Source organism: Corapipo altera, unplaced genomic scaffold, assembly GCF_003945725.1.
Source record: "Corapipo altera isolate COAL_440 unplaced genomic scaffold, ASM394572v1 54, whole genome shotgun sequence".
NCBI lineage: Eukaryota > Metazoa > Chordata > Aves > Passeriformes > Pipridae > Corapipo > Corapipo altera.
This window is the reverse complement of record NW_020884902.1, coordinates 2,539,720-2,554,196: the sequence shown is the minus strand read 5'-3', so window position 1 is coordinate 2,554,196 and position 14,477 is coordinate 2,539,720. Positions and strand designations below refer to the sequence as shown.

The 14,477-nt window shown below is 37.9% G+C and overlaps 1 protein-coding gene across 1 annotated transcript in view; it reads right to left on the bottom strand.

Annotated features, from left to right (window-relative positions):
- Positions 1 to 14,477, bottom strand: part of SLC9A9 (solute carrier family 9 member A9) — a 186,126-nt gene that overhangs the window by 122,706 nt on the left and 48,943 nt on the right. The gene's annotated exons all lie outside the window — the stretch shown is intronic.

Sequence of the window (14,477 nt, the reverse complement as noted above, 5' to 3'; positions counted from 1 at the left end):
ATATTAGTTCCACTTCTATTGCTTTATAATAAATGGTTGCAGCTGTTGCCATGGCAATTTTCATTTTTAAAAATGTATCCAAGTGAGGACAAGAAATGCAGCTGTTGTTATGAGAAAGTCTAAAATAAATCCAGATGTGAATTGTATGCTCTAGTGTTGGCAGTGATAATGTCAGAAACAAAACATGTTACATGTTTTGTTTTCTTGATATACTGGAGCTGAGGGTGGGGATTTAGGGATATTCTGAATTGTAGGTCTCTGTTCCTGACCCAAATATAGCAAATGAACAGAATGAAATTTCACCTTAGGGAAAGGCACTTCTCTTGCCAGAAAAGCTGGTCAGCCTTGCATAGAGAATGTCAGTAATATTCCTGTAGGAGAAAAGTGGGCCTGAGGCTCTCCTCATTTATCCAAGCTCTGGCTGAAGTTTTAAAAATTCATATTACCTATTGCTTGCTGCCTTACCACTCTGTAGCCTGAAGTTCTTTAACATCTCTGCTATACCTTTAAAGTTAGAACATTAAAACAAAATTACTGGGCAGTGCTCTGCAAAGAAAGTGTAATCCAACAAGTCCCAACATGTACTAATAATAATCCACTGGAAAAATCCCCTGTGCTCGGAAAGTATAGTACGTTTAAGTCTCTGTAGAGAAAAAGCTATTTAAAGATAAATTTTTTGAGAAGGTGATAGAGGAATAGATCCAGACTTATTTCAAAGTGAAAAAAAAAGAGTTTGGAGTTTTCTCTCTAGTAAATGCTGACTGGAAAGCAATTGCACAAAGCATGAGCAAGAGGGGTGTTTGGAGGCAGACTGTGTAGTCTGTCAGAGGATGGGACTTGGGCAGGATGGCAGATGGGCTGAAAGGTGGCTTTGCATCCATCCTGTACCTTTTCTCCTTGCCTGGGAGCTGTAAAAGGCTGCTCTGGCTGAAGGCATTCTGAACTGTCACAGGCTACCCAGAGCCTCAGGGGTTCATTTCAGCAGCTTGGGGCTGCTGAGAGCAGAGATGTGGCAGCTCAACCTTGTGGAATTTGTTTTCCTCAAGCCTTAAGTCAGTGGTGATTATGACACCTGCCAATACCCTTTACTCTGGGGGATTACTCATGGTGAAATAAAACAAAGAGAAGGAATCACCACTCAGCCAGTGAAGTTGATGTGGATAGAATTTTAGCCCCAAATTCTAAGACTATCAAAATACTAAAACATTCTCTTTATCTTTGAAGATTATAGCAAGAAGAGATAACCAGAAAACAAACACACAGTCACGCACTCATTCTATAGCTCTGACTTCCATCTTTGGGGATTTTATACTCAAAACACCTGGAAGTCTGTATTTCTTTATCCTTGGTGCAGAAGTTTCAAATGATAAGTCAACTTTAAGCCTTGCTGCATAAACACATGCCACTTAAAGAATAATTTAAAAGCTAATGAAAAATCTTGAAAATAATCTGGATAATAAAATCCTAACCCTAACCCTGCAATTTCCTAAATATAAATCACCTAGTCAAAGAGACCTTATACAAATATACTGGATGGGAGTTCTTCCTTTGATAAGAATGCATTATTCATAAGTGCATATGCTAAGGTTTTGAACACACAACTGCCAGCTGATCATGAACTACTTATCAATGATAAGATTAAAAGAGTTAAGGAACACCTTCCTTTGTTTAAAATTAAGGTATATGCTATTGGCCTATCTAATGGCACTGTGGAAAAATCTAACAAAAATGATAGGCAGTCAAACAGACAATATTTCCTTCTGGCTTTTTAAAGACTCCATTGACTTTTGGATAAACATTTAGTATAACACATTAATTTCTACCACTTAGTTAAAAAATAAATACTTTCCCTAGACAGGCAGTTCTATGAGGCTTAAACACAGCTATTAATAAGATGAAAATAATTCTGCCTAGCTTCATTACCCTCATAATTACTAGAATGTAGGAGTCTTGGCTCAGAAACTTTTGCATTCACCTCACTCTATCATTGCAGTGAAAACACTCTCCTAGCTATGGGCTGAGTCCTGCTAACACTACAAATAGAATGTAAAACTGAACATCCTAAAACAAGAGCTTAGAAATACCTTTAACATTACTCTCTAGGAATAAAAATGCTGTAATAAAGAAGATATACATTGTTAAATGGTTCAGGAGGCTGACACATTTTCCTTAGGAATATTTTCATCTAGCTGTAACCCTCTCCCAGTGTGTCGGAGGCAGGGCACAGCAGCCTGCTTGGCATTCTATTATTCTCATTTCTCTCGCTCACTTTTCTGGCTGTGCTTGCTATACAGATCGGTAGAACAATGTAGAAAGAAAGAACTCTTTGATTTCTTTTAAATGAGAATAAAGTAAACATTAAACTAATGGGGATACAAATTGAAAATGCTTTAATTTTGAAAATGATTTTATTTTTGTGAGACTCTGTAATGGAGAAATTACTAAGGGGAAAAATATGAATATCAGTTTATTCAGTGTATTGTTGGGATGCTACTTTGTTCAAAGTTTTAATTATATTTAAACCTTGCTTTTCAAAATCCAAATTCTAATGTCACTAGGTCTTCCCAGAAATGTGGTGGATGTTCATTAGGAATTCAAATAACATACACATATGCATATTACGTTCAGCATATGTAGATCACTATAATTAGCAATTAGTTAGGGAAAATCAAAGTACCTAATGCATTAAGAGTAATCTGATAAAAGGCCTGGATTTCTTTCTTTGGTACAGTGGTCTTTACAGGAAATGTTCATAAGTCCCATTGCCCTCAACACAGTAGAAATGAAGAAGCATTGTCAGATTATCCTCTCTCAGGGCCACTTGCACAACTGCTGCCCTGAGTGTTTCCTCTCTTTCAGTTACCACTTGTGACTTTGCCAAAATGCCACCATTGAGGCTACATTTCCATGTTGCATTTGCAATTTCCATGAAGACCTTTCTATTTTTTTTTTTTGCATTTTGCAGATCCAGTATAGAGAGAACACATTTGTGCTTATCTTGGACAGAAACCTTACAGCCACGTAATTACAAAGCTTTCTCACTGTACCACTTTGAAATTCAGACTTGTCATTTCTAAGGGGAGGAAAGAGGAAATTACCCATCTGTTACTTACGCATCTTTCAAAATGTGAAAATGTGGCAAAATTGTGCAAATCTTTAAGGTTTCTGAACGTTTAGATGACAAATCTCAGTGGAGATCTGATAAACTTCACCAACTAAACATCTGATAAGATCTCGTCTGTATTAGGCATGTGGCATCTAAAACATATGTTTTTTTCCCTGCAATTGCTGCTCCCCAAACTCTGCCAGCTGCTGTGTCCCCAGACTTCAGAACCATCACATCTCTCTCTCTTGTCCTCATCACCTCCTCTTTTTGTCCCAACATAGTAAGAAGGGTAGCAAAGAGATGTGTGTAGCAGAGACGAAGTCAGGGTATCTCTTGGCTTTAGGGAATGCAGGAGATTGGGTTAAGAGTTTCCAGTCTTAGCTTATTTCTAGAAATAATTTCTTTCCATCTCAGATGGGACAGCTGAGGACTGGTGACTGCAGCAGAAGTGCAGGAGGTCACTCAATTCAAGGAAATGGGTAGAGCAAGATAGAGATTGTGAACAGACAAAGGAGAGAGAAAGAATGAGATTGTGACCAATATAAAAGGCCCATAACCATTGAAATAAATTCTAAGAAAAGATATTTGCTGAGTCTCTCGTTTAAGTAGCTGTGAAATGCAGTAGCTAGAGGTATGCAGTCTCTTCTGCTGTGCCTGGCACTGAAGGAAGGCAGCTGTATGCTACTGTTATCAATTATTCTCTTTGCTCAAGTGACAAAAGTATATCCTGAAAAAATTAAAGTTCCTAATCCAAAAGGTGAAACATGCACACTGAAAATAATGTCTTGGGTATGGAGAGAGGGGGGTTTCTGTGTATGAAAAAAATAAAGTTAAAAATTACATTTGATTAAAATGTTTACAAAAGGTGCCTCTCAGCTCCTCTTCAGTAAGATATGAAAATCTTGGGGCATTATGTAAATTTTGAGTACTTAATAACATTTGCGTTATCTTGATGTGCTTTATGGATAATTCCCCATATACCCAGAAGTGTATATACATATATATGCACATACACACATGCAAAAGAATTTTGTGGAGAATTGTGCCAGTTCTAACAGAATCAGTAGCTTAAGGACTTGAGTCTTAACAGATCAAGGCTTGCAGTAGGAAGCAGTTTTGTTTTTTAGTAAAAACAAAAAAGGCTTAGAGCAGGTTAGAATGATGAAATTCCAATTGAACTGTATCACACAGCTTCTGGAGGAGTTCACAGAGGGATCATGAGAGACTTCAGTCTTTCCTTGTGTTCCTGGGTAGCCACTGAAAACATGCAGTCCATTCTAGGAACAGGTTCCTTTCATTTAATCACAACCTGATCTCCAAAGAATAACAGAACTTGTATGGAGTTTATCCTGTTGTCACAAATCCTCTGCCTCTTTGAGATAGCTGTGCTCTTCAATACTGTGTTTCTGGAAAGGATCTGGGCAGCGAATAGGTATTGGTGGGTACCCAGCAAATGAAATGGTAGACTCTCCCCCACCTTTCCAATACACACTCCTCCTCTCTCTTCCCTGCCAGGAGACTTGAAAAATTTATTGATCTACTGCAAGAACCAGACAGACTCTTATACACAGTATCTCATCCAGAGAGGATGAAATGAGCTTTCTTTTGGAACCTTTCAAGGGAAATAGTATCATATTATCATTTTAAACTAAAAGGGAGTTGTCTCTGTAAGTAGAATTAGATTCTGTATGAAATTATCTTGGTCTCAGAAAAATCTGTCTTATTCACTAGAGAAAGGTTATTTGGACAAGAAAAAACATCTGGAAGAGCTCACAAAACAAGCTGACTCATCCCAGGCTGTACTTCAGTTCTGAAGAGTTCCCAATAGGTCTTTGAAATGAAGAAGCTTTGATGCCGATTCGGTCATTTGTACAGAAAATGTGGCTAAAGAATTGCCCCTTAGATGTGATTTGCAAGGACTGCAAGCAGTGTTCTTAATTCTGATCTTAAATCTTATCAGTCTGTGTATCAGTGGACAGAGATACCTGCAGCTAGTCTGATTTGATTGGGTGTGACAAGTACAGACATTCCCAGCTGATTTGAGCTACGCTACATTTCCATACATCCCTGAGGGCACTCTCTATAACATTACTCACTGAAATATATTCTAGTTTAACAGAATGCGACTGAAGGCTGCCTATTCAAATGAATTGCACAAACAAACCAGACCCAATTAGGTAACTGTGGTGGGCTAACCCTGGATGGATGACAGGTGCCCAGCCAGCCACTCTCACTCCCCTCCTCAGCAGGATGGGGTGGGGGAACAAAATAACATGGAGAAAACCCTCATGGGTCGAGATAAAGGCAGATTAATGAAGCAAAAGCTGTGTGTGGAAGCAAAAGAAAACAAAATATTTATTCTCTACTTCCCATCAGTAGGTGATGTGCAGCCACTTGCTGGGAAGCAGAGCATGTGTATCTGCAGCAAGTAGGTGTAGCAGTTGCTCTGGAAGATAAACACAGTAACAAAAGCCTCCCCTGCCGAAGGGGCTCCTTTCTCTGAGCTGTTCCTGCCAAGCTCATCATGTGTATGGAATATCCCTTTGGTCAGTGTGGGTCAGCTGTCCTGGCTGTGTGCTCCCCCAAGACTTTGCCCACTTCCAGCAGAGGGGTAGGATGCTGGGGAGGCAGCGCTGATGATGTGCCAGCTCTGCTCAGCCGCAGCCAAAACACTGCTGTGTTACCAACATCTCCCTGGTACCAACACAAAGCCCAGCACTGGGAGGGCTCTGTGGGGAGGATGACTCCAGCTCAGGCAGAGCCAAAACAGCAGCGAGTAAGACCTTCAGTGTGTATTAAGTAGATGCGAAGTAAAATTTTGATGTGGCGCTAATATTGGAAAAAGGGATATGAAATATGAAATGTGAAAAAATATGGTAAGGAGAATTACCTCCTGAAAACATTCTGAGTTTCCATTTTCATGCTGAAATTCCAACTTTAACAAGCATTACAGAAATTCAATAGCATTTCCCCCCCCCTATTTAAGCATAACTCTGGCCTTTACTGTGAAGCTTATGGAGAAAAAAGAAAGGAAGCTTTATTAAAAAATAACACAAACATTTTATGTGGGATTTCCTCTATTCTGGGAAAGAAGCACTTTTAAAGTTCCTGCTAATAGCAAGTTTGGTTAGTTTCCCAGTGCTCACATCTCCTGTTCCAGATGGTCAGTGACGTGAAACTCTAATTATCATCAACAAAATAAGCTGGGACTAAACCCTTCCTCAAAGGTAAAAAGAGCAGATGGACAACCATAATTTCATTATTATAGAAATAATAGAGGGAAAGGATTCCTCATTCACCTTTTGAAATCACTCACTAGCTCATTGCACAATTAACTCCTTGCTCTATTAATTTATAAATTACTCTGTTATTTGACTGGTTGAATGGCTGCTTGGTATATAAGCCTTTCCAACAATATGGGGAATAGTAGCCAAATTCATCTTGTCTAAGGGGAACCAGTAAGTGAAATGTTTGGGCTGAGCTTCCATCCTTACCTGCCTTCAGATTTTCAGGTGGTTCTATTTTTTTCTCTTCCACAGTGTTACAGACATCCCTCCTTAGGAATCTTAGTGGGAATAAAATTACAAATAGTATTTATCTGGAATGAGGCCTTTATCCAGAGATCCAGCCAGTCATTCATGTAGAATTGCAGCTCACAGGCATTGAAATCCCTAAATCTTTGGCAAAGATTCAAGGTCATGCAAGTCAGTACCATGGAACAACTCTCCCTATGCCTGGTTGGGTTCCAGTGCTGGTCTCACTTTGAGCTGTGATTTCTGGGTTGGATTTTGCAAAGGCAACCCCTATCTAAGCTTGCCTCTGATCAAACTGAGCTCATACAGGCCTCAGTTCCTGCAGGTCTGCCAAACTAGTGAACATAAAGACAGCTACAAAGAAAGGGTCTGGGGGCAACCCCCTGTATTTCTGGCAGAATCCCATTCCTTTTCTAAATTCAGACTCACTACTTGATTGCAGCCTATCACTCTTTAGATCTGGCTGTCCTAATTCCTATTCTGTTGCCAGTTTCTTTGCAATTCAGGAGCAGATTTTGGTGTTCTGCTTAAGGATTTCAACATAGACATTTACAGGAAATCAAGATTAAACCGCAAAGTTGCATCAGAGAAAAATAATCAGGTTTTTCTCTGCATCCCTATAAGTAAACAAGCTTTTCTTCCCTCCAAGGAGTCCTAGCTGCAGGTTTATGTATCACTGTCATGATCTGTAGTTACACAGTGTGCCTTATCTTTGTTTCTCACCATGTCTTGTCTTTTCTCACTCTTGCATCTTTTTCCTAGCCGTGCTTTCACAATGTCCATTTGTTGCTTTCACCAGCTCTTTTTCCTACTTTTCCTTTCATCTCCATTTCACCACCTCTTCCAACACTTAGAAATCTATTTTCTTTGAGTAGGAAAATGTTGTATGTGTTGATACTTTTTACCTTTTTGTCATGTGATTAATGGCACAGGTGTTTCTATTTTCCTCTTTCCTTCCTTGGCTACAAGTGTTGCTCTGTGCAGCTTTGTACAGTAGTTGGTAAGGAATGAGGCTTTTATACTTTTGAAAACCAGTTACCTGGGCTGAAAAGCTTTATGTGTAGGTACACTAAGACTTTAAACTGTGGGCACATAAGGGCCCACTTAGAAGTGTTTTTTTTTACACTATTTCTTACGTACATATGCCTAAGATGTGTGAATAATGTCTACGCTCAGATATACGTTGGAACTAAATAGAACTTAAATGAGTTTCTTTTTCACTCCACTGGCTGAGATAAAAACGTTAAAAGATACTAAGAAATTGCATGAATGCAGGGTTTAAAAAGAATGGCTAAAAATACAAGGGCAACAGAGAAACAAAAGTTCTTTTTTTAATATGTGATTGCTCCATACTGATGCAATCATATTTTTCTGCTATTTGCTAACAGTGCCTCACAAATCTCAGCACGAGGTTTGGGATTCAGGATGACAGAATTCACCGTGTTCTTAGACCGAACAAACTCCTGCTTACCCACAGGTGGGGAGGAAACTGAAACAAAGTCTTTGTTTCTTAATTGGTACACATGATAAAAAAGGTTTTGAGATATACGTATGGAAGCCCACAATGTCACTTTTTAAGGCCACTTTCTGACTATAACAGCAGTTTGAGGGAAAAATATGATATGAGAACATTCAGCTATCTTTCCTCTGCAATATTTCTTATTCAGTGTGCTCAGGGATCAAAGTGTAGCAAAGTCTATACAGAACAATGCTCCAAAAATGAAAGGGCAAAGGATCCAAATTAGAGACAGTCCATGACAAAAGAAAAAAGAATAATATAATCATAAAGGGAGCTTCACATCTACTGAGATAAGCATCAAGGAGACACCCATCATAGCTTTCAAAGCCAATATTATTTCCCTCAAGTCCCAGTTCCCAACTTAATTATTCAACAGCATAGTTGTAGTATCTTTTCTTGTCCTTTATAGAACTACTGATTTTAATATATAATACACAAAGAATAACAATTAGAAATTGTGAAAACTAGGAAAGTAACACTTGCAGATAATGGACAGTCACCTCACTGGGCCAATGACAACATGAAACATAGACTGAATATTTGCAATTGTATTTGATGTTTGTCAAATATCTGTTTCTTCAGTCTCTGATTACATTTGCCTCCTGTGTAAAGTACCTTCAAGTTCAATGGGGTAATAACAGCACTAAACCCACTGAAGTAATAACAATACACATAAACAGATACCTAAACTCAGAAAGGTTTAAAGGTTCTTATTAATTTTTTATTTGAGGTCCATTACATCAAGAGTTTCTTACATTTTGAAGAGATCTAAACTGTGCTGAAATTAGTAATATGATGACTGTGCTTACCAGTAAGAATCACCAGTGTGTCAGAAGGAATTCTCCTGTCTTCCTAAGATAATTATAGGGATCACTGTCTGAGAAGATATAACCTTAGAGGGTGCTCAGCACACACTGAGATGAACTCTGGTTTCTAAGTTATTTCCCCTGGAAGTGAATATTGTTTTTCAATAAATTTGTCTCAGTCACCTTTGCCGTGTTATTCTAGAAAGCCCCATACAAGCTTCCAGGAGACTTTCTGCCAAGAAAGACTGGTTTGAACACGATATTAACTTGCATAAGGTACTACTAGACTAGAATGAAAGTATTTTTTTAAGCAAAGAAGAGGAATGCTATGACCTGAGTTGGTATATGTTCATCCTGGAAATATTCAAGAAGGGGCCATGAAACTACTTTTACAAGGCTTTTCCTCACTGGGCATAGGAAAGCCAACCATCACCTTTTTTGATTTGCCCTGCCCCTTTTCCCCTCAATGCTATGCCCTGTTATCATAAACACATTGAATAATTAGAGTTCCTCCTTTATATTTTATTCTACAATAGTGATTAAGTTCTGTTTATGCTAAAGAAGAAATACAAAAGCAAAATGAAAGGGGCAATTTCCCAACTATTTATCACAAAATTTCAAGCCTTATAAACTATTTAAAAGTGATCTGGATTCTACGGAGAGTTAATTTATCAAGTACAGATATGGTTTCATCTGCTGTAGCTAGATCATGAAAAATGGATTTGAAATATAACTATTGTTAGAGAAAAATTATATTCCAAGAACTTTGGAAAATGAAATTTTGTCATCGTGCTAAACTGCTTGGTAAAGCTTTGAACAAATCCATAGAGGCTTATTATGTAGAAGGGGGTTGCAGTACCCTTCTACTAGCACAGATTTTTTGAAGAATAAAAAAGAAAAAAAAAAAGGAACATTATGTATTTGTTTCAGACTGTCTTATCTGGCCAATAGAGGCTCAGTGAATTCCTGAAACAATATTGCTTCTGAGAGCATCGCTGGAAATATGCATTTCACCAATAATTACTGGGCCTTATGTCACCTAAATTTTGCTAACAGGCATTAATGAACTTTGTCGAATCTATACAACCAATGGATACTTTACAAAAGAGGCAGAATATCCATTTCAAAATAATCCAGTTTTTTTTTGTTTACTTTCCTCTTCAAGGTTACCATCTCTTCCTTTACATACTATTTAAGGTAATTTTCTCAAAAATTACAAGCCAAACTTCACAAGGAAACTGTGCTTTCCTCTCTGTTCAGAAATATCTATGCTTCTAGGGCAATTAGCATTTTGACATGGGAGGTCTTCGTTTCATATGTCAGATAGTTTCTGTGTTCTCTGGCTTCCTTGCTGTAGGATCCTCAACCATGCTTTTTATCTACAGGATTTCCATTTCATTCATGTATCAAACAGTTCTTGCCTGCATATAACAGAGCGAATGAATCCACTGCTTGCCACGGGTCACACGTGTCACAGTGACACACGTCCTGTGTCCTGTGGCTGCCACTCACCTGTTTGGATTACAGTGGCATATGTTGATGTCCCTGATGCCCATGTGACTTCCACACTATCTCCTCCTCTGGGAGGGGCTGAGGCTCATCAGGCCTACAGAGCAATGGTACCGAGCCAGCAGAGAAATGAAGTTGTGTCTGTCGCATAATAATGATACAGAGGCGCCTGACATTGGCTACAATGGAAACATCTCTTGTGCAATGTTCCCTCAGATAATTTGTTAGCAGGAACACATATCAGTATTCATTACTGCTTTCCACATCCTGCACTCACAGAGCACTCAGCATGAGAAGGATGAAATAGCTCTGCTAAATATACTGTCTCAATGCTAATGACATCTTGAGCTGCTTTTCAGTCACATCTCAAGATATTCAGTGCTTTTTCTGCAACTTCTACACTTTCTTCATCAAATTTCTCTGCAAACGTGCAAAAATTCTGCCAAGTTCAAACCTACAGCAAGTGCACTCGAAATATATGCAGATGTTTTCTTCAAGTGATAGATATATTATAGTGTACGAAGACAGAACAATGGAAAAGGAATGAAAGTGAAGCAGAAGGTTCATATGTTTTGATCAAAAGTAACTGTAGATTATTAATTTTTAGCCAGATTCCACAGTCTTTACACACACAAATCCACCTGAAGTTACTGAGATCCTTCTCTGATTTGATCTTTAGAATGAAATCCACAGCTCACAAGTGCCTAAGTACACAGCCAATCCACTGTATTTGTATCTAAGGCTCTATCTACAAACCTAAGCAATGACAAACATTCCTGGGGCTGGAATCTGTGGATGAAATAGATCACCTTGAGGGGCACATCCTATGGGATAAATGCCTATGCATATCCAAAGCAAAACAGGCTGCTGCTTTGTGATGTTCAGGGAACTGGGTGGCAGATTAAATGGCACAGAGCTTTATCTGTGCTGGAATATTTGTAAGCTTAATTTGGTTATTAATATTTTTGCTAAAAAGCTAAAGAAGTTGAAAAACCCAGAATTTACAGGATACAAAGAGTGGTAGAAAAGATATAATCTAGAATATATTATGAAAATATTCACAACATCATAGACCAATCTCCAAGAAAGCAAAAGAAGTCATTCTATACAGCATATATTATGATACAGTGATATAAGAAACATAATCCTAAATGACATTCTTTCATTCTGAAGCTACAGAATAAACTCAGGTAAAGTTCTTGGTGTATATCTGAAGAACTGAGAATGATTTCTTTAAAACTGTAATAAAGATATGGTAAAATATAATAAATATATGAAGATATGATCAACCTTTTCATAAAAGATTCCCATAATCTGTTGTCTAAAATGAAATTCTAAATAGGGAAACAATCTGTAATCATAAAGATTATGTTTTATTTATTTGTTTTAACGTTAGTACGTATAAAATACTTCTACATATAAAGTTTATACTGTGAATAGACATAGAAAGTGGACACAGGTGACAAGTTCATTTTCTGGAAAACAAAGGATGTTGGAAATATTTGTGGCATAATTAATCATACAGGTTTTTCTGTGTAAAAGCAGACATGTTTAGTAATCTAGTAAGTATTGTCGTGTAAGGTTCTCTTATTATTTTTCTTAAATATCTTGAATCCTTGATCTAAACCAGGCTCATAAATTACTAATTTTTAATGATTTAAATACTTGTTTTCTTCCAAAATATTTATTTTCTGTGAGAATTGTCAAAAACTTTTTATTAAAATGAGACTTTTATCCTAATTATGAAAAGTTGTAAGCAACTCTGCAAGTTACTTTTATAGGAGAAAATCCTTGTCACATCTACAATGCCCTTGCTTCCAGAGGCCCTTGTGTGTGTGAGCTCTCCCAGATGCACAACAGCTTGCCAGCCTTCCTGCAGCCACTGCTGTCTATTCGAGTCACAGTGATCCCTCCTGCATGGATTATCTTAAAATAGCACAGTATAAATGAAATCTTGCAATTATCACAAACACCCAGGTGTTTGGTGCGGCAGGATGGCCAGAGGAGAGTCGCTAAACTGACCTGGAAGATTTGTGTCCTTGATTAGTATTTTCTGAGGGCAATTGGCCACAGTGTCTGTACCTACTGCTGCAGCAACACAGAGCTCCTGTGACTTACTGAATCCAGAAGAAAAATGTAGGAGTAGCTGGTCCTGCTGCTGTCCTTCTTAAACTAAATGATAAACAGCGCAGGAAGTGTTTGGAGGGAGAAGCTGAAGGAAAGGAGAGAGATCAATCTAAACCCTTGTTGGCAGTCAGCCACACCTTTACCTTGTCCAATTGCCACAGCCAGCCAGAAGGGCCTTCCCTCTTTTCTCTCCCTGCTTTCCTGCAGTGAGTCACTCCTGCAGACATTATCTTGCCTATTCTGTTAGATAATGAAAGACACTGTGTATTTTCTTGTTCTATTTTCTGTTTACCATTATGTAGTGTACTAAGTCACTCATTATTGCTTTTGTAGATTTGTAAACATTATTCTCACACCTTTTTAAATAGACCTCTATTACTGTAATTATGACCATGTGTTTGCACACGAGAATTGTATGGGTTACAGGGAAAAAAAATAGCTGTTCTTTCGCAGTCATAGAAAAATAATATTCTTCATTTAAACTCAGGTTGGCTTAGTGGGGTGTTAATGACCTGAAGCTGACATTATTAACAGTATATCTTTACTTAAATGGCTACGGGAAGATCACGTTAGGTTTCAGAAGCATTGTATTTCTGCAGAAGCTGATTATTTAAGCCAGAGAGTCATGAATTGTGAAACTGATGATGCCATATATTCTCTTCAGTTGCTAAAAATGTCTCTAGAAATCAAACTATCAGTCACACTGAATATAAAAAAACCCCAAAACATTAGTTTTCCAGTGACAAGAGATTCTACAGTAAAGATTTGTAATCTCCCATGTACAGCAAAGAAAACACGAGGATTTAGGCTGATTCAAAACCTAGACTTGAGTACTGTGAAGAGAAGAGTTTAGAAACTCATGGATCATGTTCTGTCTGATAGTTCTTGTCTTTCTAGATTTGTTTTGCAGTTGAGTTGTGCCTTTGAAGGGATCTGTGTGCTTTGACATCACAGTGACTGAAAAATAGAGATACTTAAAACATTCTGGGTGCCCTTGAGTTGCTTGTAGCCTTACAGTTCCTCAGCCTAGGAATCCTGCAGTAACAGGTGAAGAGTCTAAATGAGCTGTAAATGTCTAGGCCTCTATTAAACAACACCAAGGGAGAGGAAAAAGATCCCAGACTTACTGTCACCTACATGCTTCTTTCTGATTCTAATAGCTGCTTTAATGCTTTTCTGTCTGCTCTCTCTACCGAGTTGTCTCGTCTTTGATTAGTTTTCCTTCTGAGCATTTCATTTGGTGATGTACCAGATGCTCTTCTAAGTGACACATTCCAGCCCCAGTCACTGGATGTGACAGCCATGCTGTATCTAATCAAGAAATGCTGTGCTCAGACACTTGACAGTGTTTGAAAATACTACTCTTGCTCTGAAAACAATATGAGGAGTTTAGTGTGGGTGAATGTAACTAGACTGATAACTGGAGAATGATAAATTAAATAAGAATACTATTTTTTTTTTTTGTATTTTGAAACGAGTTTGGTTTTTTTTTGTTTTTTTTGTGTTTTTTTTTTTTAATTCAACTATTATAAGTGAAACTGCATGGGGTTTCAGACAAAATTTAAATCTCAGTTTTTTAAAAAACTGTAAAATCTGTAAAAGTCTTTTTTTCTGAAGGATAGAATAAATCCTAGTTCAAGGAACCATGTTGTAAGGAGAAAGGTGGCACTGAATGGAGGCTTACTGTGAAGCATCTTCAAGCATCCTGGAGAACTAAACTTGATTTTGCAATTCTGTTACTCTTAAGATTATCTGAGAGGATTATTTGGTTTTCTAGCAAAGCTTCAGGAAGCATATAATACATGTAGAGTGGAGTTGAGATCCTGTTAATCACATACTTAGCATCTGTATTTTTAGGACAGCACATACTTGTGTGA